General features: G+C 44.7%; 1 protein-coding gene across 2 annotated transcripts in view; it reads right to left on the bottom strand.

Annotated features, from left to right (window-relative positions):
- LOC147701152 (sialic acid-binding Ig-like lectin 16) overlaps positions 1-24,401 on the bottom strand; it is a 557,018-nt gene extending 532,617 nt beyond the window's left edge. For both annotated transcript variants that reach the window (XM_086929911.1, XM_086929912.1), the window contains exon 1: positions 24,317-24,401. The gene's annotated coding sequence lies outside the window, so the exon portion shown is untranslated. The remainder of the gene's footprint in view (positions 1-24,316) is intronic.
- Between the last annotated feature and the right edge of the window lie 1,950 nt (positions 24,402-26,351).

Genomic DNA, 26,351 nt, shown 5'->3' with positions numbered 1-26,351 from the left:
CATATTTTCTCCAGTTTCCGGCATGCGGGTTTGGAGGTCTGGAGCTCGTTGGTGAACCAGGCGGCTCTCTTACTGGTGTGGCTGTTGGAGGGTTTCTTGAGCGGGGCGAGGGTGTTGGCGCAGTCGTCGATCCACTGTCTGAGGTTGAGGGTGCGGTGTCTGGGTTGGTGGGGTCAGTGGGTGGGTTCTGGTCGAGGATGGTGATCAGCTGGTCTTCGGTGACTTTGCTCCAGCAGCGGGGAGGCGGCTGTTGGGTGCGGTGGTGCGTGGTTGGTTTCTTGAAGGTGCAATGAATGCAGCGGTGGTCAGTCCAGTGGAGTTTGGTGGTGTGGTCGAAGGCGACGTGGGTGCCTGTGGAGAAGATGGGGTCCAGCATGTGGCCGGCAGCGTGGGTGGGTGCGGTGGCAAGTTGTTTGAGCCCTAGGTTGTCGATCAGGGTGGCAGAGTTGGCGTCGTTGTTGTTCTCGCAGTGGAAGTTCAGGTCCCTGAGGAGGATGTATGCTGTGGAGGCGAGTGCGTGGGTGCTGGCGAGGTCAGCAATGGAGTCGCTGAACTGAGCCCGGGGTCCGGGGGGGGTCTGTAGATGAGCGTTCCTCTGCGGGTGGTGTTGGGGTCGGTGTCGATCCAGAAGTACAGGTGTTCGGCGGTGTGGAGGGTGTCGTCTGCGTAGGTGGCGACCTTGAGGGTGGACTTGTGGACAATGGCTATTCCTCCTCCGGTTCCGTTGGCGCGATCCCTGCGGGTGATCTTGTAGCCGTCTGGGATGGCTATGGCGATGACCGGTGTTGAGGAGTCGTTCCACAAGGTCTCGGTCAGGAAGCCCACGTCTGGGGCGGAGGTGTCCAGCAGATCCCAGAGCTCAACGGCGTGTTTGCGTGCGGAGCATGATGATGAAAACAACCCTCAGTCCATAGACTCAGTCACCACCAAAGTTCAACCAGAAAGTGCCCATGGATGTCGGGGGACAGACTTAGTAGCACCAGAGCTGAAAGGGGATGCAGTTTGCGCTGAGGCCAGTACAATGGTATAACCTCTGCCCTAAATAAATCAAGGCTCAGATCCAAATGTTTACCCTACTGGACCGCATTGTGGGCCCGAGGCAGCGGTCAGCATGGGCCCACAGCCACGTGTCGTTAGCTTGCGATGCACAGAGTTGGTGGCACCAGAGCAGTTGTTGGTAGTGTTCGATCGCCTCCGTAATGAGGATCCTCTTTTCCTCTGGACTGCACCATGTCTTTCTCTTACTCCTTTCCTTCCGTACAATGATATGAACTCACACACAGCTGTCGGCAGGTGAGCAGTGAGGCCTGGGTGCGCTGGGGCAGGCAAGATGGGTTCAGGGACCAGCGTGCAAGGGTGCAGCTGGCGCACAGGATCGGAGGCAACATCGCTCATGGTGATGGCATCGGCCTAATAGCGGGCTGGGAGGCACCGCCCTGGCAGACACGTTGGGCATTCCAGAAGAGAACCACACCCAGAGCAACATGCTTTTTATTCACACCCCTACGCTTGCCTGGCGTACGCCGGGCCAGCCCACTCCGCACATGCTTACAGAGGGGGACCTCACAAGATACATTTCCGGAATCTTCCCTACTCGCTCGGGTGACATGGTTGCATCCACTGTCCACTACACTTCAAACACCAGCAGTGCATGTAGACATTGATACGTCTATGGTCTGCATACTGAAGTCTGTCCAGCACATCTCTGCCACACTTGGCATTTTGTACATTCTTATTAATAAGTTACTTGCCTCCTTCGCACATGCCTAGTTCCCACCTCTCCACACATTCCGCTATTGTGTGGCTGAGGCACCATGCCGTTGATGGCTCATGTACATGGCTAGCCCAGGTTGACACAGTAAGTTGTGCTGTTGTTTCTGGTGGGTGGGCATGTTGTTTGGCATGTTGAATGTGAGTCTGTGACGTGTGCATTTCCAGAGTTGGAAGTTGGATGGTTTTGGAATTGGGGGGTGTGGTGTGTTCAGTTGGCATTTACCAATGAGCTGGGCATTTCTGTAGGTGTTATCCTGGAAGCGCAGGTTGATGATGGACTGTTGTAAGATGTATGAGTCATGCACACCGCCTGGGTAGTTGGCGACGACATTGGTGAAGATTCCCCGGTGGTAACTGTTGCCTGCACATTGATGGAATGTGTTTTCCCTCTGTTGCGGTAATTGTGTGCAGTGTTGGCAGGGGATACAAGTAGGACATGTGTGCTGTTGATTGCCCCAACACCTGGGGGTATGCAGCTATGAAGTAGGAGCCTCGCTTGGGCTCCAGCTGTTCCTGGGCATTGTGGGGGACGTATAGGTACTGGGGTACCAAGCTGATGATGGCATCCAGGACAGGTGTGAGGAACTTGGATAGGGCTGTCTGCGAGACTCCCGGTTGATTTGGAAGTACCAGAGGCCAATAGGTGCAGCACAGCCTGCAGCTTTGTCTGAGGTGGGATGTTGGTTGCCCGCTGTTAGACCTGGCATCTTTGGCGTGGTTTCCCCCTATCTTTTTGCCTCTATCTCCTGTATTTTTGATTATGTGCTGGATTTCGTTTTTGCTGGTTTAGATGCTTTGGGCATTTTGCCACTGCTGTTCAGTGTCAAAGTGCAAGTGCTCCCTGTGTAAATTGTTAATATGATTGATTATCCATGATTGGCATATTTGTGTCACCAAGAAGTCCTTAGTAAAGTGCACTGAGTGTGCCTGGGCTGGTGATAGCAAATGCTACTAGTGGGCCTGCAGCACTCTTTGCACAACCCACATGAGTAGCCCTAAAATGTTCTCTCAGGCCTGCCACTGCAGTGCCTGTGTGCAGTCTGTGAACTGCCATGTCCTCCTGGTCAGTGTCCCCATTGGCCAGGCCTCACCCTTCCCTTTCTGTACACATTGGTCACCCCTATGGAAGGCCCAAGGTACTCCCTTGTGCAGTGTGCAGTGCAGGTGAAAGGTAATGCATGTACTTGTGCAGGTGACATGCTCTGATAGTGAATTACAGCCATTTTCGTTTTTCACTATTGTAAGGCTATCTTGCCCCATAGGCTATCATGGAGGATGCTGGCTACAGTGGCTACCAGCATATCTTCCTATAGGAGCAAGGTAGGACATAAAAGTTTGATATCCCTGAACTCAGAATTTATTAACACATCTTTTAGGAAAAGATCCTGTGTTTGAGAACGGCACTTTTAGAAAGTTGCTGTTCTCTTGTCTGACCTTTCTATGTTCCTTGGCCTTTTTGTGAATTGACTGTCTGGTTTGTGAGTGACAGGGGCTGGGTGGCTCCCAGAGTCTGAGTGTGCCATCCCTGGGTTGAATAGCTCCAACTGCATCTAGAGTGGTGGGAGGGGTAGCACCTGGACCTAAATGGGGCTGTGGCTGCCTTCCACAATGCTGGCTCCACCTCCTCATGTGCGGCTCACGACCCTGCCCCTCTCTCTGAAAGGAAAGGAGAGGCCAGGAAAACAAAGTGCTCAAGAAACACCCAGAAGTGGTTCAGACCGGGCTCAGAGCCTTCCTGCACAAAGGGATCAAAGACTTTTAGGGGTATAAGTACAGGACCCCTGATTACAGCAAATTAGATCATCCTGAAATCAAGAAGGAACCTCTGCCAAGGAGAAAGCCAGAAGACTGAAGAAGAAGGACTGCCCAGCTGTGTGATGCTGGACTGACCTACAGTTGCTTTGCTGCCAGGAGAGGGGAAGGACTTTGCTTTGTGCTGTGTCCCCTTGCTTGAAGGAATCTCCAAGGACCTGAGAAGAGCTGGCTCCCTGTTTTGAAGTCCCAGGAACAAAAGGACTTCACCCCAGCTTCCCTGAACTCTGCTGAGAGAGTGCTGTCCTTCCTAGAGTGCTTATTTATTTATTTGTTTGTGTGTTTTGTAAAGCGCACAGCTACCCCAGCGGGGTGTACCGGTGCTAATAGAACAGGCAATAGATAGACGCAGACGGGTGCTTAGGAACCAAAGAGGAAGGTTTTGAGAGATTTGCGAAACTCAAGCTCTGACTGGCTCAAGCGGAGGGACAGCGGAAGCTTATTCCAACGCTGTGAGGCACAGACTTCAAAAGTTTTACCTCCCATTCGCGATCTTTTGAATCTGGGACTCACAAGCAGAACTTGAGAGTTGGAACGCAAAGTTCTGGAATTGCAGTAAGGACGCAGAGTGGACTTAAGGTGAGCGGGTCCTTTACCCTTCGTGGCTTGATAGGCCAGTGTCAAAGCTTTGAACTTGATTCTTTTCGAGATGGGGAGCCAATGTAATTTGCGTAGGTAAGGGGATATGTAATGCCTGGGAGGAATGCCCTCCACCAGACGAGCCGCTGCATTTTGGACAGTCTGAAGCTTATGACACACACCTGCTGTAAGGCCCAGGTATAAAATGTTGGCATAGTCCAGGTGGGAGGTTATCAGGGCATGGACTATGGTTTTGCGATTATCACTGGGCAGATAATTTATCAGTTTTTTTATGGTTCTGATCTTTGAAAAGCAGGCTGCCACAACTGTTTGAACCTGGGAACCGAAGGAAAGCTGGTTGTCCCATCGGACCCCTAGATTCCTGATCGAATCCTTAGGTGCAGGGGCCTCACTCAAATCTTGCGGCCACCAGAGATTAGATTCCAGAGGGGACGGCAGATTGAAAAACAAAACTTCCGTCTTTTCTACATTTAGTCTCAGAGAGTTCCGGTCCATTCATTTTGCTATTTTCCTGAGGCATGACTTCAGGAGATCAAATACAGTGGATGAGGGCTCATCAAAAGAAAATAGGAGCTGAATATCATCAGCATAAGAGGTAGATTTAATACCAGCCTGTGCAATCATTTCAGCTAAAGGGGTGAAATACACATTAAAAAGGAGCGGGCTCAGCGATGAGCCCTGAGGGACTCCCCATTTAAGTGGCCTAGCTAAAGAGGTGTAAGGAGGGGTATGTACCTGCTGGGTACGGTTAGATAAGAAAGAGGCAATCCACTTTAACACGGTTCCCTGAATACCTAAGGCCCTCAGTCTTCTCATAAGAATCTTGTGAGAGACGGTGTCAAATGCTGCTGAAAGATCCAGCAGCATTAACACTGCCCTCGACCCTCGATCCAGCGTCCACCGCACAGAGTCAGCCATTTGGATCAGGGCCGACTCTGTGCTATTGCCTGAACGGAAGCCATGCTGGGAGTTATGCAAAAGACCCTGGGACTCTATAAAGCTGGCAAGTTGTAAATGCGCCAGCTTCTCCAGTGCTTGGGCCAGTTGTGGTGCCTTTGCAAGTTGTACCTGTGTTGGGGAGCTGGAAATCACGCTTTTAAAATAACTTTCTGCAAGTTTTGTTGCATACCCGGCAGAACGAGAAAATTCCTGCCTCTACGAAGACCGAGATCGTCGCAGCGCCTGTCACCGCTGCCTGAAGACATCGCACCCTTCGTTAGCGGGAAGATTTCTGCCGCTGTGAACATTGTAGCAGAGCCTGTCACCGCTGGGTGCGAACACCACCTCACGTCACTGCGAGAATCGTTGCAGAGCCATCGCATCGAGGAGCTGCGAGGGGAAGATCGCCGCTGGACCGCGCATCGTCGCCCCGAAGATCGTCGTAGCACCCGAGAATCATCGCATCGTGCCTTTGCAAGCATTTGTCACTACGGAACGTCCGCACCGGAATCCATACAAGTCATCGCCTTCCTCCCCATACAGACTGGATTCGTCGCTACACGCCACTACATCCAGCGGAATTGTCGCTAACGCCTCCCCAGGGTCTCAGGAGTAACGCATCGCTTGTTTTCCACTGCACCAGCTTCTGTTTTGGAACTCTGTCGCATTTAAAGGTATTGTTGGCTATATGTGACGCAACTGTGAACTTTTCACGCAACTGTTGATTATTTTGATGCTAACCTTAAGAACTCTTTTGCAACCATATTCTTGAACTGTGTATATTGGGTTTTTGTCGTTTTGATCTTGTGCAGTTTAGATTAAAATACCTTTATTTTTCTAAACTGTTGTGGAGTCAGTTTGTGGTGTTTTCACTGTGTTACTGTGAGTGTTGGTACAAATACTTTACACATTGCCTTTGATAAGCCTTGACTGCTCGTGCCAAGCTACCAAGGGGGTGAGCAGGGGTTATCTAAAGAGTGTATCCTCCTTACCATGACTAGAAGCAAGGGTCCCTATTTGGACAGTGGTACCTACCTCTGCCAACTGGAGACCCCCAGTTCTAACATCCGCTGTGTTGGTACCGTCTGCCTGTGGCACTGATGGACAGGATGCAGTGAATGATTGTCCTTTTGAGCCTGTAGTGGGCAATGACATTGTCTGGTGTTAGGTCTGTGGGGCTGGTGTGTTTCCTGAAGTTTCACTCTCTTTGTCTGTGCTGCCTCTGTGGTGGTCCGGGAGGGGCGGGGGGACCCGGGGGGGTTGGCGGGCCTGGGGGTGGTTGCGGTGGGTGTTGAGCCCTGTTGGGGCTCCAAGCTGCATGATCATTCGCTACATGACATCTGTTGTTCTTTGGGTGTGGCTCTGGGCTGGGCTCCATTTTGTGGTGCAGGTTGTCCGACTTTGCATCAGGTCAGAGCAGGTGTTAATTTCCTGCTGCTAACCCGCCTTATCGCCTGTTTCGTGGTCTTATCACCGATCTGGCTGGTTGTTGAGAATGTTGAGGTATGGTGTTGCTGCTTTTTGTTCGGCGACGCCTACTCTGCATCTCATTAGCAATAGTTGCTGGGGTCATCTGTGACGATGTTTTTTGCGACTGCTATCACAGGTAAACTGATGATATGGGCTGCCTGGTATGCGACAAATGGGCCACATTGAAAAGAACTCTCAATGTGTAAACCAATGACACAATCTTTTTACGTTTCTAACAATTATTTTTTGTACATTTCTGCATTCAAGCAACTGTTCTGATATTTCTGATTTAAGTATATTCAAAACTCTTGAGGGTTGGGCAGAAAACAAGCATTTTTATCAGAGCTTTTAATTTTGTGTACATCCTGTTGGTCAGCCGAGAGGGAGTCCTCATTCTGCCCTTATTTGTTTTGCTTTGCTGGATTATGCCGAAAAGCAGCATATTTGGCATTTCCGTATTGTTGTATGTTCTCTAAAGCATATCTCTACCTCAGTATATTTTTTTCTGCTACACTCCGGGAATAAAGCCTTAATCACAATGTTCACACGCACGCTCCAATGGGGAAATTACTGCTAAAAGAAGCGATGATGCATTCAATATCTATAAGCTGTTTACACATACAATAATATATCTTTTTATACAAGAAAAGCTAATCCTTTGTTAAAAATGGTGTAAAATGTGTTCTTATTTTATCTGCATACTTGATTGAAAAAAATTACTGCCACATTCTTTCAATTTTTTACAAAGTAGATACAGCAAAAATTGTTCAAAATCAGTAGGTACCCTTTTTTACTCTGATGCAGTCCTTTACTGTGAGAGAAATCCTGTTTCATATCACATATGTAGCAAAAATTGACTAAATTGATTCGGTACCCCATTTTTCCCCGTATAAAATTTTTATTTACTTTTGAAATTTGGGGCAAGATGTACGACGGAAAATTGCATGCACAAACTTGTGACCCGTTTACGCATGCAATTTACCTCTGGGCCATGTACTAACACTATTTTACTTTGCGGTTTAAATTTGCGACTCACAAAATAGTGTTTCGACTCACTATTAAGAAGGTGCGTTCCCTTCCTAATAACGACTCACAAGCCATGTATAAATGTTTTGCGACCGCATTTGCGGTCGCAATACACTCACAATTTTCCGCCCTCTTCAAGATGGTGGTAATGCATTTGTAAATGGGGCTGTGGACCCCTTCCCCTTTGCAGATGAAGGGGAAAATATTTTTTAGGGGCACGCCGTGGTCCCAGGGCCCACTACCTGCCCTTAAAAAATGGAACGAAAACATTTCATTTTCTTTTTTTTTTTAAATGCATCCCATTTTGTTTTAAGGAAAACGAGCTGCATTTAAAAAAAAAACCTGCTTCATTCAAAAGCAGTCCCAGACATGGAGGTCAGCTCAGCCCAGCAGGCAGCAGGCCACTAATCCTGGAAGGGCCAGCCATTCCCAATGGGGTCGCAAATTGCGAGTGCCTCATGAATATTGATGAGGCATGTAATTTGGGACCCCATTGAGAATCACAAACAGTGTCTCTGACACTGTTTTAAATCCCATTGTGCGACTCTCAAATTGCGATTTGCACTTGCGTAGCAATTTGGGAGTCGCAAAATTGTTGGTTGCACATCCGGCCCATAGTTCTTATCTGAGGTACTGTGTGCCATGTATTTTATTCTGGTTCAATCATTTTACACTGTTGCGTGATCCTTGTAGAATCCCTTCCACTTTTTGTGCCTCAGCTCCCTTCTCCGTTTTCCTAAATTAGTAGTGATAGCTAAGATAAGCCATAACATTAAGTAGTAAAACAAATCAATGTATTGTGATTGCAGGTAGTACAGCAGTGAGTCAGGATCATTTAAGCGATTAGTTGCACCACAAATCGGCACCTGATTGATTCGGCTGCAGTCATACAGCACGCAAGAAGTGTGGCGTGCGGTTTCTTTTATCCTGTGGCATATACAGTAAAACTAACAAACACCTCTGAAAAGCCACACTGTAGCTGTTCAGCAGGGGGAAAGGCTCTTTAGAGGGGTCGCTCCACAAATCTTACAGAGCCTTCATTATAAGATATTCATAGACAACAACTCGCAGCTGTGGATTGTCACCTTGGCTTCCTGGCTACACTTTGATTTTTCAGTCTATAATTTTAAATTTTGAAAACTACGCTTTACCAAAAAGTGAGAAATTACTGAAATTATCACAGCTCTCAAGGGCAGCTTGGCAGTCTCACAAATGTCCTCCCCCCTGCCTGCCTACTATATCTTTTCTGTCCCAGGGTTGTTGTTTTTTATGGTTCTGTGCTTGGCACAATTCATTTTTCCTATCTGCTTAGAGTCAAATTTCCAGGGCTTTAATCTCATGCAAAACTTTGCGGTCGCCTTTTTCTTGCATGTAATTTGTTTTTCTTCCCACTGCTTGTCGCTTTCATCTGCCTAACGGAAAAAACTCACAACGTGGTGCCAAGCACATGGTACACATTTTGCAAATATTGAGGATAGGCAAAGTGTTAGCTTCCATCAGTTCTCAGTTTTAGAAATATACATATGCATTATGATATGCGAGCAGTGGTGAGGAGCTGTAATTTGGTCTCTTCTGTGTTCCACACATTACTCTGATTCTGTAGGACTGGGCCGCATTTGTAGTACCCAACACTTAAACTGGCTGTAGCTTGTAATGTAATGTAAATGTATGTGTTCTTGTAAAGCGCACTGCTGCCCTGAGGCGTCGTGGCCCTGTAGACCGCTGGGGAACCCGTCCTGGCTATCCCTGTGAGATGGTCCCTTACTGGGTATCTCCAAGGTGAAACCAGGCATCCCCGGCGAATGTGGGGCGCCGTTGTAGAGATGAGGCAAGCTAATGCCCAGAGTTGCCGAGTGTAATCCCTGGTTAGAGTAGGCACCGAGGCGAGAATTATCGAGTCTGCTGACGCTGGGCCACGACCCTGCCGCGTCGGGAATTGAATCCTGGTCCCGGGCCGTTCTCTGCTTTCAGGTCTGCCGCCTCTAACCAGTGAGCCACACCACTCCAGCTTATTTTACCAATTTTTACTGGCCAAGTAATGTATGCGTCACGAGGAAATGGACTAGTATATCCGTCAGTACAAATCAACAGTAATAATCTAGTGTTGACCTGTGAAACCTTACAAGACTCGCTGAGAGGTTGGGTCTGGATGGTGTTACAACAATGCTTCAGTACAGATCTCACACTCTGCCTACACTACATCCGTTAAGCCCCAGAATCTAAAGTAAATGTACTACTTTCCAGTGGCGTAATGATACTTGAGGGGTCCACCCTGCAAAGCACATGGAGGGGGCACCCCCGGGTCCCGGCCCACGCCTACCACTTTGCCCTACCACCCAGATATTTAGATTTGAAACCTCCAACATTTAAATAAAATGCCTCCTATAGTGTCTTTCTCTACTTTCTAATGAGAAAGTGGGAAGCACTTAACAAACAAGCTTTGCCATTTGAAGCAATACTTTCAAAAGCAGATTATTTAACTCAGGCAGCAATCAGAACAATGCCAAGGAGCGATCCTATTGTCTCGGGAACACTATTGCTGGAGAGCAAAGAACCACTATGAAGGGTCTGAAATACAATTGACATTAATGGACAATAACTTGAAAATTTGAAAGACAATCCCAAACCATAAAAACTCGACTGACAACATACATGAGAAGTACACAAGATATAAAATATTAACTTTGATACTGTATCGCAGTTTTGCAATGATTTTAAGTAATTATGTATTAAATTCATTAATTCTGACAGGCATTTCTTAATGTGGTCCCCTGGTAGACACTAGCGTTTATTTTTGGCGAATGTGATTTATTTTTGACTAATAGATTTTGAACAAAAACAGAGAAAGGAATGCAGAAAATGGAGAAAATGGAGGAAAACTGACAAAAGGAGAAAGCAAAGCCTCCCTACAACCAAGAGGAAGAAGGAAAACCTGCAAGAGTGACACAAAGAGAGAAGTAGTGTAGGGTGATGAAAGAAAGAAGCAAGATGTGGAATCAAGATGAGACTGCCTTGGTATATGGCAACCTGAGCATTCAGAAGCCTCGGGCTCCTAAGAAAAACTTTGGACCCTTGCTCTTATCTTTTCACAAATTAAGCACTGCACGCAGCAGCAGATGCACACATACAATGACACACAAACACATGGAAACACAGTGACACGCTTATAAAAATAAACTGCTCTGTCAGCATCTGTTGATACAGGCAGGGCTGACTACACAAAAGAGCTCCCAATGTCTGCAGGGACAGCTGTCACTTTGTTTTCTCTACTGCTCATCAAACACAGACATGTAAACAGCGGCGTACACAGAACCAGTGACTTAAAGAGCTGCCAATGTCTGTAGGGATAACTGTCACTGTGTGCTCCATAGCCCATCCACACAGATACATGCATACAGTGACAGGCAGACACATATGTGACTTATAGTCCCTGGGGGGTAAAGCAAAATGTTCAGGCCTTCCTGCAGAATGTTATGAGGGGCTTCTGAGTGTGCTGTGTCTTCACAGATATTCATTGACTGAATGGGCCCCTGACGAGCCGGGGGCCACAGAAGGGTGACACATTCACCCCCAGCGTAACAGGCACTTCAGAGGCCTTCATTACAACCCTGATAGACACTTGGACACACTTTCTCTGAAAGTTACCAAAGACTGCAGGAGTAGCTGCCGCCATGTGTGCTCCACTGCTCATTTCATACTCTTAGGCCTACGCAGAAAGTGGTAAGTAGACAATCTAGTGTTACACAGGCTCAAAGAGACACACGCACAGTGTCACACAAACATAGAGGTTCACAGAGAACAAGTGGCACACAAACATGTAGACAGATATGGGAAGAAGAACTGGCAATGTCTACAGGGTCAGCTGCCATTGGGCATGTATGCATGTGAGTGTTCTACAATGCTAACCTCACAGAGAAAGGTACAGGTAGACAGAAGCACACACAGACACACACAATGACACACAGACTTACTGTGGAACAGGCACGCAAACATGCAGGCACAAGGTGGCACACACAAAGACACACAGGTAGCAAACCAAAACACATGGGTAAAAGACATTTCATTAAATACGCCCATGGCTTCCAATCTAAAAAAGGCAAGACAAATTGCATTTGCAATGCAACAGGTCTCGCATTTGCTGGAGATGGAGCTATTGGCCTGCAAGTGGTGCGTGAACACGTACTTTGTACAAATAGTAATTGCTTACGAGAAGCAAGGCTGACAGTAACTATGCCTCTTTTACTGCCAGCCTTGCTTCTCGTACGCAACAATTATAAGTACAAAGTGCATATTTACGCACTGCTTCCAGGGTTTGAAAACACATAAATAAAAGGCATTGTCATTTACAATGTCAATAACTTCAACTCCAGCAAATGCGAGACCATTTGCATCGCAAATGCTTGTTGACAAATCCTAACATCAGAGATGTGGCCTCAAAAAGTTAGAGTAGGACGGTGCTGCCCTTTGAAAGGGTTATTATAGGATGTAAGATTTTATCACTTTTGCAAAACATTGATAGATTCCTCTTAACTATTTTCATTGATCTCATCATTCCACTGCCTCCTTTACTTTTTTAGGTGTAATTGACTTTTACAGAGAGTTAAAATCTAATGTACAAAAGACACTACCATCTTAATAGCAAAATGTGAACAAAGACACATTTTTTATGTCAGGCCTCAAACTTACCATAATTTATAAGATTACATTTTAGATACAGCAAGAACCTGTCATGAATCGAGCAAGAACCGGGTGATCTCACATGTGCGTACCAAACCTCCACTCTAGTGTAACTGGAAAGCATCTGGCGGCTCCTCCTCTAAGGCGGAGGAGCGTCTCCCCACTGCTTCAGCTGCAAGCTGAATACAAAAGATAAAATGATAATTACATTTGTTATTATCATTTGGCTTTTTGTATTCAGCTTGCAGCTTAAGCCAGGTGAGGGGGGCTGGGCACGCCCGTGTCACAGAGGGAAGAGTAGATGCAGCACCTAAAGTGCGCATGACGCTTTGGCCAGCCATGTAGGGCTGGCAAAAGCATCATGCACACTCTGCATGTTCTCCACCCAGGCTGTATTACAGCCTGCCAGCCCCTGTCTGAGCTCCGAACGTCGGCGCTCAGACCAATCATAACATTGCTAAGGCAGTGTTTGGATTGGTCAGGGGGTTCTCGGAGGCTGTGTGCTTCCTGCTGAGAGGAGGACGGAGAAAGAAGAGCCGGTAGTCGGCATTAGAGAGGTAAGTGCTCTTTTATTTTATTATTGCCCCCTTCCTCATTCCCACTTCCCCTGCCTCACCAACCCTGGTCGGTAGCACCCACTACTTATGTCTGCCATTCCTGGATCTTCACTCATGAGAAATACAAGAGGTAGGGAGGAGATGAGAAACAGCAACAACTGCATAGGCTTTGGAATATACATGCAGTCACAGCGACAAAATCGCCGCCCATTAGGGGAGATCTCAGTAAGAGGGAAAGCAAGATAAATGGAGCAACCAGTGAAGGTAGTGACGGCTTCTCCAGTAGAGTGGAATTGACGAGCACTGGAGAAACCTGGGAATTGACTTTCCCTCTGACTCACTTTAAAGGGACCTCAAACGACTCAAGTGACCTTCATGAAGGTGCAGCTCCACCAAGGGAAACCACATCTGTCGTTGATGTTGGTGGGGAGTGCTGTGTTTGAAAATAACTATTGGTTTAAAAGCACATGAACTTCCTTGTGCAGTAAGCAGTGTTCCGTCAACAATAAAAATGTCAAGATAACTCTGATGATTAATGTTCCTTTTGGTGAGAGAGCGAATTTTGTCTAGTGGCAGTTTGACTCAGCAGTGATGTAGTAAGTAACCTTCGGGCTTTGCTTTACAAAGGTAGTCCTATGTTGTATTTTTTCAATTTTTATAAGAATGACTTCTCAACAGTTTTAACTGTAGGATCCCTCAACTGTTCAGTTTTATTGAGTCAATTATTGGGTCAGTAAAGTGTGATGGGAATCCAGTTTACTTGTGTTTAGCGGGGACTATAAAGTTAAGTGAAATGCCTTGTGCAAGGTTAACTTATGTTGTTCTCTGTGGATTACGATCAGAAGGGTAAAGAATAGGAGACTTTCTAGCATCCTTGGACCTACATAATGTACTTGAGGTGGCAGGAGTGGTAGAAGCTGGTTTACCAATGATCCATTATACCCCAATAGTCTGCCATAGCGGGCTATACCGGCCACTAAAGGCCTGCTCCTGCGTTAAAGTCCTGAGCCGAAGGTGAGGGCCTTTAACAAGGGAGCAGGACTTTAATGGCCCTTATAGCCCCGCTACGGAAGGCTATTAGGCTATTAGAACATTCTGCCACAGCAGGCATAATGTTCTAACAAATACAACAAAGGCCTCTTGGAGCGTGAGAGGGTTTAAATCCCTCGGGCTCCAAAAGGCCTTTGAAAAACAACATTGGAAGGTTGCTTTGTAGGCTTTTACCAGCCCGTAGAAGCTTGTAGCACTCCATTGTATTCAATGGAGTGCGCCACATTCCAAGGTTCTAATATTGACTACATCTTTTTTTCCAATATTTATCTGATCGGTTGGTGTCGGAGGGCAATTGTTCAAACAGAATTCACGGACCACAACCCCATTGTAATTGACTTGCTCATGCCATCGAGAGAGGACCTTATAAGTCAACCAAAACTTTTTACCTGCAGGTATCGATAGACAACCTAAAAGTGTGCTAGAAACTTCTGAATCCTACACAAATGCTGGCTGAAATGTTGTAGTCTTTTTGGCACGTACCCCAAGAACCCTGAGATTATTGGTCAAATAATGTGTGGAATTTATAGGAACCATGGATTTATTGAACAATGTCTCCAAATCTTTTGTCACAGCAGAGGAGTAAACCACTCTCAAGTATTTTAATTGGAACAAACCACCTAGTTAGTGTTAATATATTTTCTTATCTGGGGTGGTTTTCAGCTCCAATGGATCGTGGACACCTAATACAATTGAGCTAAGAACCTAGTTTTCTAGGTTGATTGGTTCACTTCTTAGCCTATCCTCACCTTCAGGGGGTCTACTGTTCGCCCTCATGTTACAAATGTATTCTATGCAATTTGTACCAGTTGCCACTTTTTGGGCGGGAGTCTGGGGTATCAGGGACTCCTCTGCTATCCATACAGAAGAATAAGGCTTCTGTCGTAAGCTCCTATTTGTGCCCCTTTCCTCACCTCACCTCATTTTTCCATATCAAGTTGGAGCTAAGCAATATATGCGATCTTTTTTATATTTCCCATGCCCGCCCCTTCCTATGGCTTTTGACTTGGAAAAATGACGAGGCTTCTCTAACGAGAGCCATTATAAAAGATTGCTTAGCCTGTGATAAAGGTCTTGATATTCTGTGGCTAGCATTTGTACATAATTCCCTTGTAGCCATTGATCTTTCCCAAGCATTTACTAACACTGAAACATGTGCTACTCTGGGCAGGAAGCAAGTAAAAATGTGTATTGCTAACTCTTCGTCCAGGAGAAAAGGTTAAGCAAGACAATATAAAAAACCTCCATTTCAACTTATCTCTCAGTGTACTATGACAATGGATGTATGATGTTACCAGGCATACTATTACCACGCATACCATTACAACGCGGTATTTACAACGCATACCGTTACAACGCATAGCGCTTTGAGGTGCTGGATAGTGGTAAGTATAATTTTATATTCCAACTTCAGTCCCCGTGGATACTAGGGAAGGTGTTGGATATAAAATTAAACTTATTCCCTATCCTAGAGCGCCCCCCAGCGCAATGCGTTGTAATGGTATGCGTGGTAATGCCTGCGTTGTAAGTGTAGTGCGTGGTAAAAAATGCGTGGTAAACGTTGTATACCTATGACAATACCGGGGCGTCTGCTGCGGAAACAATTGCCACAGACCGAGGGCTAAAGCAGAGGTGCATGCTGGCACAACAACTATTTAACCTATACACCGCAGACCTGGGCCCAACGCTATGGGAGCCTCTCTTGCCACACCAAGAATCAGCAATAAAACACTCCATCTGATGCAATATACAGATGACCTAGTCCTTCTGGACCACCCAAAAGTAGGTCTTCAAAAAGCTCTCAGTGCACTGACAAAATACAACTTACAGAAAGAGCTGGTTACCAATGCAAGTACATCTAAAATAGTTATCTTTGGTAGCCACCCAAAAAAGGCTCCCAAATGGTGGTTAGAAACACTGAGCCTGGACTTTGTGCAAAGCTACAACTACCTGGCTGCTTGGTTGTGTGAAACAGGCGGACCCTGGCTCCAGCTACAGAAAACGAGGTCAAAAGGACAGCGATGGCTATACGAAGGCTATTCCGGCAACCTGCAGTTCTCTTAGTGTGGCAGGTTGGGCCTTTAAAAAGGAATGACACTTTATTGAAGACCCCTACTTGAATATAGTCACACTTTTACAGTAGCACATTTTAAACTCGCCATAAAGAAATGTTATCCAGCTACAAGAGACTGGGATAAGAGTTAATCTATCACACAGCACATTGTTGCATGATTTTACTGCGTATTTTTGTATTTAAAGCTGATTTTAAATTTGATTGTTTTTCTGCCTTTTACGCCTTTTAATTGTAGTGATTTTAAGTAATCATACAATAAAAAAATATTCATTAATTCTATGACAATACCCTCAGCAATTATTTGTATACTGGGCGAGGAAGGTGGGAATGCTCTTTACTGTTAAACCTTTGGGCATATTCAATACAAAATCTAATTTGCTTTCCTATTTAGAATTTAGAATTGCTTGTTTGCCCATGTAACTATTTTTAAAATGTCAATGCTTTGTTTTATTTTTTTCGGTGGATTTTATCAGAAATATGATAAACTGTTCTTACAGCCTTTTATTAAGTCCAGATATTTGACAACTGTGTGATGATGAAACGTTTTTTATGTAAGCCTATATTTAAGGGCCGCTGTAAGCTGTAGACACTCAATGCAGCTTCACTAAGATGCTCTTTTTTAAATTATAAGGTGGGGCTTTAAGTCATAAGGGTGACAATCAGATTAACGTACAGTTTTAGTGTCCTAAAGTACATAACACTTTAAGTAGGCCTTCTTATAGATGTTATAAGCAAGCTATATTGAATCATCATAATTGCATAAGTATAAGTGGTTTTATGATTGGTCTCTTGTTTTATATTGCTTAATTGTTTTTGATTCATACTTTTATGGGTGCATGCCAGCTGAATAAAGCTGATTTGATGGAGTGATTGATTGACTCATCATGCAGTAGAGAGGAGGGTTAATGTGCCTGTTGCACAAACATGTACCAAGCAGACCACAGAACTAGTTGTGAATGAACTATGAGTGGCGCCATTAAAAAATATGAAATGTATATCAGAGAGGAGCTGGAGCAAAGAGGTGCACTGTTGGAGAGTGATAGCGAGGGGATGAATGGAGAAGGAGGTAATGGGGAGGTGCCAAAAAAGACTGTCGCCCAGGGCGCCTCCAGCGCTAAAGCCGGCCCTGACCACATCCTACCAAGGCGCCCCAGCAGTCCCATGCTTGGTCTCTTCTTTTGACTCTTTGGCACATGAGTCTACGCCTTCCCTTCTCTCTCTTCTATTTTACATGCACTTTTCCAGAGAGTAGGGTCCTGTCAGAGGCCGCTTGAGCTGTCTGTCTGACCTCCAGGAAGCACAAAGTAAATAATTAAAAGGCAGTGAAGAGGGAAGGGACGTTTGCTCTTCCTCTTTTGATGTTATTGGTTTTGAGCTTTTGATTAAACAAACAGTGCTTTAGCCTGCTTATGAAATAGTCGCATTGTGCCTTCCTTATAGATGCACATGTTACACGTCATGTACAGTAGGAGGGGAGCATGCGGAATGCAGCAGGAACCAGGGATGGGGTTCACAGGTTTTCAATGCTCTGACAAATACTGCAGGAATCTCTGATAAACACAGTAGGAGGGGAGTTACATTGGGAGGTCAGTGACAAATAACCTTGAGGGAGGGAGGTTTAAAAGTGACTCTGATATCAGATATATTGGGAATGTACGTTACATGGCTTAGTTATGTAGGACCTTTTTTCCACTGATCTCTAGGCCAGGAGAGACTAAAAAAGTCTGTATTCAGCGCAGGTATACCCTCACAGCGCCTGGACACCCTCACAGCGCCTTGATACCCTCGTAGGTGACAAGCAGTGCTTCACAAATCCACCTTGCATTACATTATTTATAAGAAGTCTGGTTTTCATAGTGTACATTTGAAATGTCATGAGTAGAATCAAGTTGAATGTGTATGAAGACACTGTATTGCTCACAACTAGTAAAGACATTGCTAATGCAGACCCCTCCTCACATGCAGTGCAAAGGGGCATTGAAGAATGTAACCTCTGGAAAGGTAGAATAGGAAGGAAGTTCACATTGTGAACAATCTGACAAATGCAATGAGAACTGTTTTATAATTGTGACCTTCGGTAAATGTGATAGGGTGGAGTTTTACATTAAGAACGAGACTACAGATTCATCAAAGTGCCGTTTTGCGAGTCCTTAATAAATATTTTTAAGGAATCGCTATTAGAGACTCGCAAAACGGGATGCATGTAGAAATCGCAATATTTTTTGCGATTTCTACTGCTTCCTTATTTGCGATTCGCTAATTGCTAATCGCAAATAAGGAATGGCTTTCCCATTCATTCCTATGGGCCTAAAGGCCCATAGGAATGAATGGGGAGTCATTCCTTATTTGCGATTAGCAATTAGCGAATCGCAAATAAGGAAGCGATTTCAAGGGTGCTAGGGTGTCCAAAGGACACCCTGTAGCACCCCTGAAATGCAAATGTACACTGGGGTTGCGCACACACATGTCCAAAGGACATGTGTGTGTGTAACATACAACTTAAAAAAATGCACTAAAGTGCATATTTCTAAGTTTTCGCTCTTTACCACCAAGTTACACTTCGCGGTAAATAGCGGCCCCATATTGCGAATTCGCAATTTTAAAAAGGTTCATGAATAGCATTTAAGGAAACTCTAATTGAGATTCCTTAAATGCGATTTTTCGCAATTTAGCGAGTTCTATAATTGCGATTGTTGCATTTGGGATGATGAATCCCAAATGCAAAAATAGCGCTCGCAAAGGGCCAGATTCTCAGAATCTGGCCCTTTGCGAGCCAATTTCAGCTTGATGAATTTGGCTGCAAGTGACAAACAGACTTTTAAGACATTCTTACACAGGTTTCTAGCTTATTAGCAGCTAAAAAGTTCTAGTTGTCATCGTGCACATTTGCAGTTTTGTGATTCATGTTTCGTTTTTTACATTTGCAGTTTTATGGTTCATGTTTAGTTTTGTGGCAAAGGAGTTTTCTCTTTAAAAACTTAATTAACTTAGTGGAAATGAAAACATGCAGTCTTATTGTGCATTTTGGGCAGTGCTTTCTTAGTTTAAACCCTCAACACATCCCTGAGTGAGCCTTTGACTGCTCTGCTACACTAACCTCAGTCAGGTGCCTAAGGGGTGCGCCTGTTGCTTAGTTTGGTTGGACAAGAAAGGCAACCCCAGGGCTTTGGCTCTGCTGCTTCTTTCTGACTTCTTTCCCCCACAGGCACATCACTGGGACGCAGTTGTGTTATCCCACCTGTGATGTAGTTTCATGTCTCATAACTAATAGAGACACTACTAGTGCAGACCCTTTTGCAAATGCAACTTGGAAATGGCTTTGCATGGTGGCATCCACATCAAACATCTGCTGTGCCGATCACCCCTCAAAGAACAGCAGGATCACCCCATGCCTTGTGTGCCAGGAGCAGCAGGGCTGGCACAGTGTGACATGACACACTGTGGACTCCTAGTGCTAGGATGGTGATCACATCCACACATAACAATGTTGCTGCATTTAGAGTGAGCTGGGGGTGTAGTCTGTTGCAAGAAGCACAAAGATGGCTGAGCGGCTGTTGTGTGCTCCCTCTCTCCCCTCAGTGGTGTTTGTGTTGTGTATTATATTGGCAGCTCCTGGGTTTCCTACCAAGCTGCGGCCCCTCCCCCCCACTGGTCCATAACAGGTGGTGTTGCCTCTGCTGTGCTGTGGCAGTTTATCTATTTTATTTATTTATAAAGTTTTATATAGCGCAAACAAGATCCCGAAGGATAACAGAGCGGTTTACAATATGAATGGGAGGATTAACATAAATGCAGTATCAACATCCGAGCATTTGAACGTATCCCTCTTAGGGTATGAATTTGTTCATAAGGTATCATTTAGCTTCCAATTTGAAAGCATTGGTTGAAGAGATTCCTCGTACAGTCAGTCAGTCAAATACACTTTATTCGATTTATAAAAATCATAAAAGGCATAAAAACATATTTGTGTACACATATAAAATTATTTGATACATTTGATACATTTTCATTTTCGGTATATGGGATACAATAGCAAAAAGATTAAAAGCACATAAATAAATAACATGATACAAATTAATAATGTCACAGACCGTGGGGCGTTACGCAATTTAATCCTCGAAGCCGCCACTAAAAAATTTGCCTCGCACTTCCAGTGGAAGAGAGTTTCAAATTTTTGGTGCAGCGCCGTAGAAGGCTCGGTGACAAGTTTTTGGTCTGTTCAGAATGAGTGGTTTCAGGGGGAAGGTAGTGGCACTTCTTGAGGCTCTAAAACCACAGGATAGTTCAAGTTATTGGGTGTATGGGTTAGTCCTCTATGGTTTATGCATGAGAGGTTGATCCAGAGTTCATCTGCAGTATGGTGACCATGTCTCATGGTGAAGCAGCAGCTCCCATCAAGCTCACAGTAGTGCATACGTACCCTGCATGTGAAGGGCAGGTTACTGGATGTGTGCACCACGGGTGTGTGGACACAGCAGGGCTGCAGTGGCTTCGGGGTGGGTGCACTAGGCCTGGCTTCAGCTGGTACAAGCGTGTGCACAGTTCTTCATGTGAGGCCGGATGCAGGGTCCTGGAGGGAACGCTATAGGACCTGGTGCAGTGAGCTGAGACTCAGTTTACTGGTGTAGCTGGCACCTGGTGATGACAGTAAAAACTACCACCAGTGAACAGGACCAGGAGGGGGCAGTGATTTGTGTATGGGGGAGTTGTTGGGTGGAGCAGCTGTCCAGGGGCCACTGGGCAGGGATTCACAACTGAATGAGTTGACTGCTTGTTGGGTGGAGCAGCTGCTTAGGTGCCACTGGGCAGGGATTCACAGAAGTGACTCTGTAGGTCATTAATGGTCCATCCAGTTTTTGGGTGACCCTGAGGCTCACAATTGGAAAAGGGGTCTTCATGTGGGAGTGATTGCGACAGCATTGTTTCTCGATAGGAAGCACTCTGGTATCCCTCACAGATTACCCTTCACAGTAAGCAAGCATTCGTACAGCCCTCACATACGAGCAGTTGCACGCTACCAACAGCACTTCATGCCTATCAGATTAGCAGTCACCACCACCAAAGCACTTTAATACCCCTCACAAACTAGCAGCGATTGCAATAGATCTGGCTGGTAACTGTAAGTGCCTATGAGTGGCGAGTCTATGTATGTTGCATTGTGGCTGGTCCAGAGGGTGAAAGAAAGAATGGGCCAAAGGGTGGATGGATGAATAGATGAATACGAGGCAAAGTGCCTGGATGGCTTCATACAGAAATGGAAAATTCTGTAACTTTCAGTTCAAAACAACCTATTGGCTTTGATGATTCTCGTTTTTGTACAGCAGAGACAAAAGCGGAATTGACGATCGCCACCGGGAAACGTATCTTGAAATATAACTATTTCACACAGAAGGTACGCAACAGTACTATTCAAGTTTTGGATGTACAGATTCAATAAATAATTAAGTTGGGTTACCAGTTTATACAAACATACTCTCTACAACAACGGGCTACATCTAAATAGCTTTCAGAATGAATCTCTAAATATCCATATTTAAAACCTGTAAATTTTCAACACATTTTTCAGTCTTCAAACATTCAAAAGAGAACAAGAATTGATGTCCAAAAGTGTCTTGCAAGAGGATATGGGTTTCATAACATAGAATGTGATTGCCAATATAGAAAATTAACAAGGAAAGATTAATTTAGAAATATAAAAAAATCTAATCCAAAGACCTTTTTTTCCAAAAGGTGCCCCACACAAAGTCAACACATGTACAGTCGTGTATAATCATGTGCAAGCGGGCTATAATAAGAATGGATGAAGATTTGAAAGGTTTATAAATAAACGTTCCAGTGTTTGTGTACCACAGTGGTATCATTCTGAAAGATAAGCAGATTACAGTATTCGAAGCCGTCAGCAATAACGTCGAATATGGACCTGTGATAAAACTTTCTGTTTTTACTTATGAACGTGTCCATTTTATTTATAAAACTTGTTAAGTGCATGAATACCCGGAGGTGTCTCAGCGCTGGTCAGATAATCAAAGAATAGCTGTAGAATATTTGATTAGGTAGCGTTATTGTTGATTGAATAACCAGGCAGCATATTATCAAGGGATTTATCTCCGCTTTTTTGGCTTTAAAAGCCAAGAAAGCGGAATAAAATTATCTCCCTATCAGCAACAGGGTGCTAACACGCAAATTCGCATGTTAGCACCCTTTTCTCTATGCTTCCCCTTGCATCTCTAATGAGATGCGAAGGGGGCGTTCCAGAGAAAAATAATAGGAGAAATGTTGTTAAGCGACATTTCTCCTATTATCAAGGATTTCTCTAACCCTGTTAGTGATAAAAAAAAAGCAGTGCTAACCGCGGTTAGCACTGCTGTTTTTACATCTGGTATTTTCCTGACTTATACATGATATTCTATGGAAGGTGGATCTCATGGCTTAGTTTGTGAGCCCCTATCATCAAGCTAACGCCAAACTTCGAGAGATTATCGTTGGTTTCCCAGCGATAATCTCTCATTTGGCAGTTAGCGTGAGGATTTTTATCACTTCTGAGATAAACCTTGCTAATAGCACGATCTCTCTGCGACAATTTCCGGCGATGCTTAGCGTTAAAAAATTTGTTTTGCTAAGCATTGTTAGCGATAAATATCGCTAAACGTTGGTAATATGCCCCCTGGTTTAGAGTTTTTTTCGAAAAGGTATCAAGGTTGTAATACTTTTTATTTGATGTGGAAGAGTATTCCAAAATTTGGCAGTGGCAATTGAAAAGGATCTGTCGCCCCAAGTGACTTTCTTTGATTTGGCTATCTCAAGAAGATTTGCCCTGGAACATCGAAGAGTGCGAGTTGGCCTATAAGGACAGAGGGAGTGCTTTAAAAAGGTTGGTCCTTTTTCATGAATAGTATTAAAAGCTATGCACAGAGCCTTACATTTGATTCTGTGTCTCACCGTGTCTCCATGAGGTCTTGTGCATGGGCAGGTGGACAGAGCACAAAAGTACCACATGGCAGGGAATACTAAATCAGTATCTAGGATTTCATATCAAGGAACACATCATCTGCTCAAAGCAGCATTTTCAAATCTTAGAAGCGAAGCTGGTTAAACTCATGGCATCCCAGAGGCTTGAATAAATGTTTTGACTTTAGTTGTTACATTCGAGGTTATGAAGATAATGAACTACAATAGGCAGGAAAGAAAGACTTTGATAATGTGGCTCTAGTTCAATAAAGGAGTGAAGGTAAGAAGTAGATGGTTTTGTTTTAAGAGTGTTGGGATCCAACTTCGCCCTGGGTGGTTTGTAAGTCTTACATGGACGAGTGATCAGCACTGCTGAGTCAGGTGGTTTTAATTCAGTAGCTTTTACTGAACTATGTTTATTTGGTTGGACACAAATATTATACATATCTTTCTTTTTCAGTGTGAAAACGTTGTCACTTCTAATGCAGGGTCTGCTAAACTCTAAATACAACAAAGGGATTTCTCTTAGAGCTATGGTATTAAGAAGAAGCTGATTTTCGTTGCTCATCTAATTGACTTTCAAACAGAGAGTTTCCGTATGTCATGTCCTTGATTGTTACATATAGACTAAAATACAGCGCTAATGTACAATACGAAATAAAATACTTCCTACTGCAAGTACTGAGGATTTCATATTACATGTCACTCAAAAACATATGAGCCTATATAGAGAGGCCTGAGGCTTTGTAGCTCTCTCTGCTCCTGGAATATCCCTATTATGTCCGTTTGGGGGGTAATTTATTCCATATATAACATAATGCAAAGGACTCAACAACCTGTGTTTTGCTTTTTATTTCTCCGAAAGCGGATTCGTCAGATGCCACTGTCAGCCCTTTTGCTACAACGTTTTGTCTGCACCACATATGGTGAAATTCTAGAGTAACAAAGTAAACATCATGGTTTCAGTGTAGCAAACATATGTTGCACAACTGCAGTCTCTTATAAGTCTGTAATTCTTTATACAGCTGAAGGTTAACGCTTTTCTGTGTTTTTGTGCCAGGCAGAACATGCATGGACCAGAGAAACAACGCAAACGAGCACCCCCACTCCCCATCGTGTTGCACATTTGTAGAGAGTGCCAAGAACTTTGTTTAGGCTGCTGACGTCACAGATTACAAAGCACGTTGGTCGAGATAGGGGGTCTCCATCACTAAGGCTGTTAATGGGGCTCTCCTAGTCGTCTAGCTGAGTTTCTTTTTCTCAGCGTGTGCTGGTGGACCCCGGACTTCGCTGCGCCAGGCACCAGCACAGCGCCTGCCCTCTGTCTCCTTTTGGTGGCTTCATTAAGCGCCCAATGCAATCAACAGTTTAGAAGGTTTTGTGTACTTACTTCGTGAGGAGCCGAGGAGTCGAGGCGCTCGTGCGTCTGCGTCCCGTGTGCTGCGTGCTGTGACCCAACGTGTACAACCTACAGGGGATGGAGGGAAGAGACAAAAAGCAGAACCCCGACTGAGCAACTTCCTTCTCGCGCACATCAGGGCAACCCTGCCGTTTCCTGGCAGCAAAAGTCGCCTCTCCTGTGGGTTATGCGGCATTGCTTAACTTCTGGTCGCATTTTGTAGCCAGGCTAATTGTACTTTATTTTAGTTTAACTGACTAAGGTGCACGACTAACTTTCTCCTCCTATTTCGCTGTCAGTAAGCATTCACTGTACTTTTCCCATTTATATAGATCCTTTTAATACTCTATGTCCGTTGCAATAAAAGAATCTACGAGTCTTTGTTGCACAATCTCAGAAAGCCACCCTTTTTGATTGGTCGCCGCTACTGTTTTTTTACTAACCGACTCTGACTGTGCCGTGGGCTCTGCTAACCAGGCCCAGGACCAGTGCTCTGATGAAACAAGTATTTGCAATGCAATAGGTCTTACATTTTTGAGAATTTAAGCTCTTGGGGCCTCATTTATGAGGCCTTGCGTCAGTTTTGCGCTGCTGATGCGTCACTTTTTGTGACGCATCAGCGGCGTAAAACATGCGCCTTGTTGCGCCATATTTAAAAAGTGACGCATCTAGGTAGATGCGTCACTTTTTAACCCCCTGCTCCACATTATACCTGCGTCAGGTATAATGTATGCAGAGGGGGCGTTCCCCCGCAAAAAGCCTCGTAATAGTGACGCAGTGAAATCTATGAGATTTCACTGCATCACTTTTAGGACGCTGTTGCGTAAAAATCTTGCTCCTGCCTCACAGCAGGCGTAAGACTGACGCAAGCCATTTTCACATGGGGCTTTCCCCATGTGAAAGGACGCATTGCTGGAGTTGCGTCACTTTTGTGACACACTCCAGCAATGCGTCACTTTTGAGCTTACAGATACGTCAGAAATACTGACTTATCTGTAACTCCTTGCGACATGATGCGTCATACATTAAATATGATGCATCATTGGTGTCGCAAGGAGTGCGCAGTGAAAAGTGATGCATCGCTGTTTTCACGCAGCGATGCGTCACTTTTCATAAATAAGGACCTTGGTGTTGTCAATGACAATGGGGCACATGCATCAAGGTACTTTGCAATCACTAACGTTGCGAATCGTAAAAAAAGCATGTTTGCGACCGCAAATTAGTAATTCCCGATGCATGAAACTGATAATCGCAAAAATAAGGAATCGCTAAGTTTGCGAGCAACAATTTTGCGTTTCCTTATTTGCAATCATCAATATAGCGAATACTTTTTGCGATTCGCAAATAAGGAATCGCAAATCCATGCATGAAGAATCGCAAATTCGCTATTGTGCATGCACTATTTACAGAATATCACAGGCAGGTGGTAACCAGGTGTAAGAATCCCCTACAGTTAATAAACATTAGCAAACTATTTAAACAGACCCAGGAGGCCTCAGGATCTTTCACAATGGCAACGCTCTACGTTATGGCGAAGAGGATGAGGCTTCATACTGTAGTGTAGTTCCTATATTCCCAATAGGCTCTGCGCATTGGAATAAAATAAACAATAGTTTAGACATAGGACTTAGGTCGAACTGGGTCTCTATTGAATATGTTAGACTTAATTATGAATGCCAGCTAGCTCAGAGGTCACTAGAAACTTTCTCAAATTCACAAGAAGGGATTCATTTCTGACAACCTCATAAACATGACAACTTTGCTCCCCCAAGAATAAGGAGTATATCTCCAGAGCCGCGGAAACAATAGATGGCTATTTCACTCAGTCAATCGTGCATGCTTAGTTTCACCAGAAGCGCAGAGAAACAGAGAGACGGGCGTTTTCAGTAAAAGAGGTTATTTATTGAGCAGTCTTCTTTCTCATGCAAGTGAAGTGAATTGCTACAATCGCAATACTTGTCATAAAGTAAAGTGCGTACAATTAAAAGAATATTATGAAATAATACTGTAAAAGCATGGTATGGTT

The sequence above is a fragment of the Lissotriton vulgaris genome, chromosome 7, assembly GCF_964263255.1.
Source record: "Lissotriton vulgaris chromosome 7, aLisVul1.2, whole genome shotgun sequence".
Taxonomy (NCBI): domain Eukaryota; kingdom Metazoa; phylum Chordata; class Amphibia; order Caudata; family Salamandridae; genus Lissotriton; species Lissotriton vulgaris.
The sequence above is the reverse complement of the archived record's forward strand: the minus strand, read 5'-3'. Positions and strand labels throughout refer to the sequence as shown.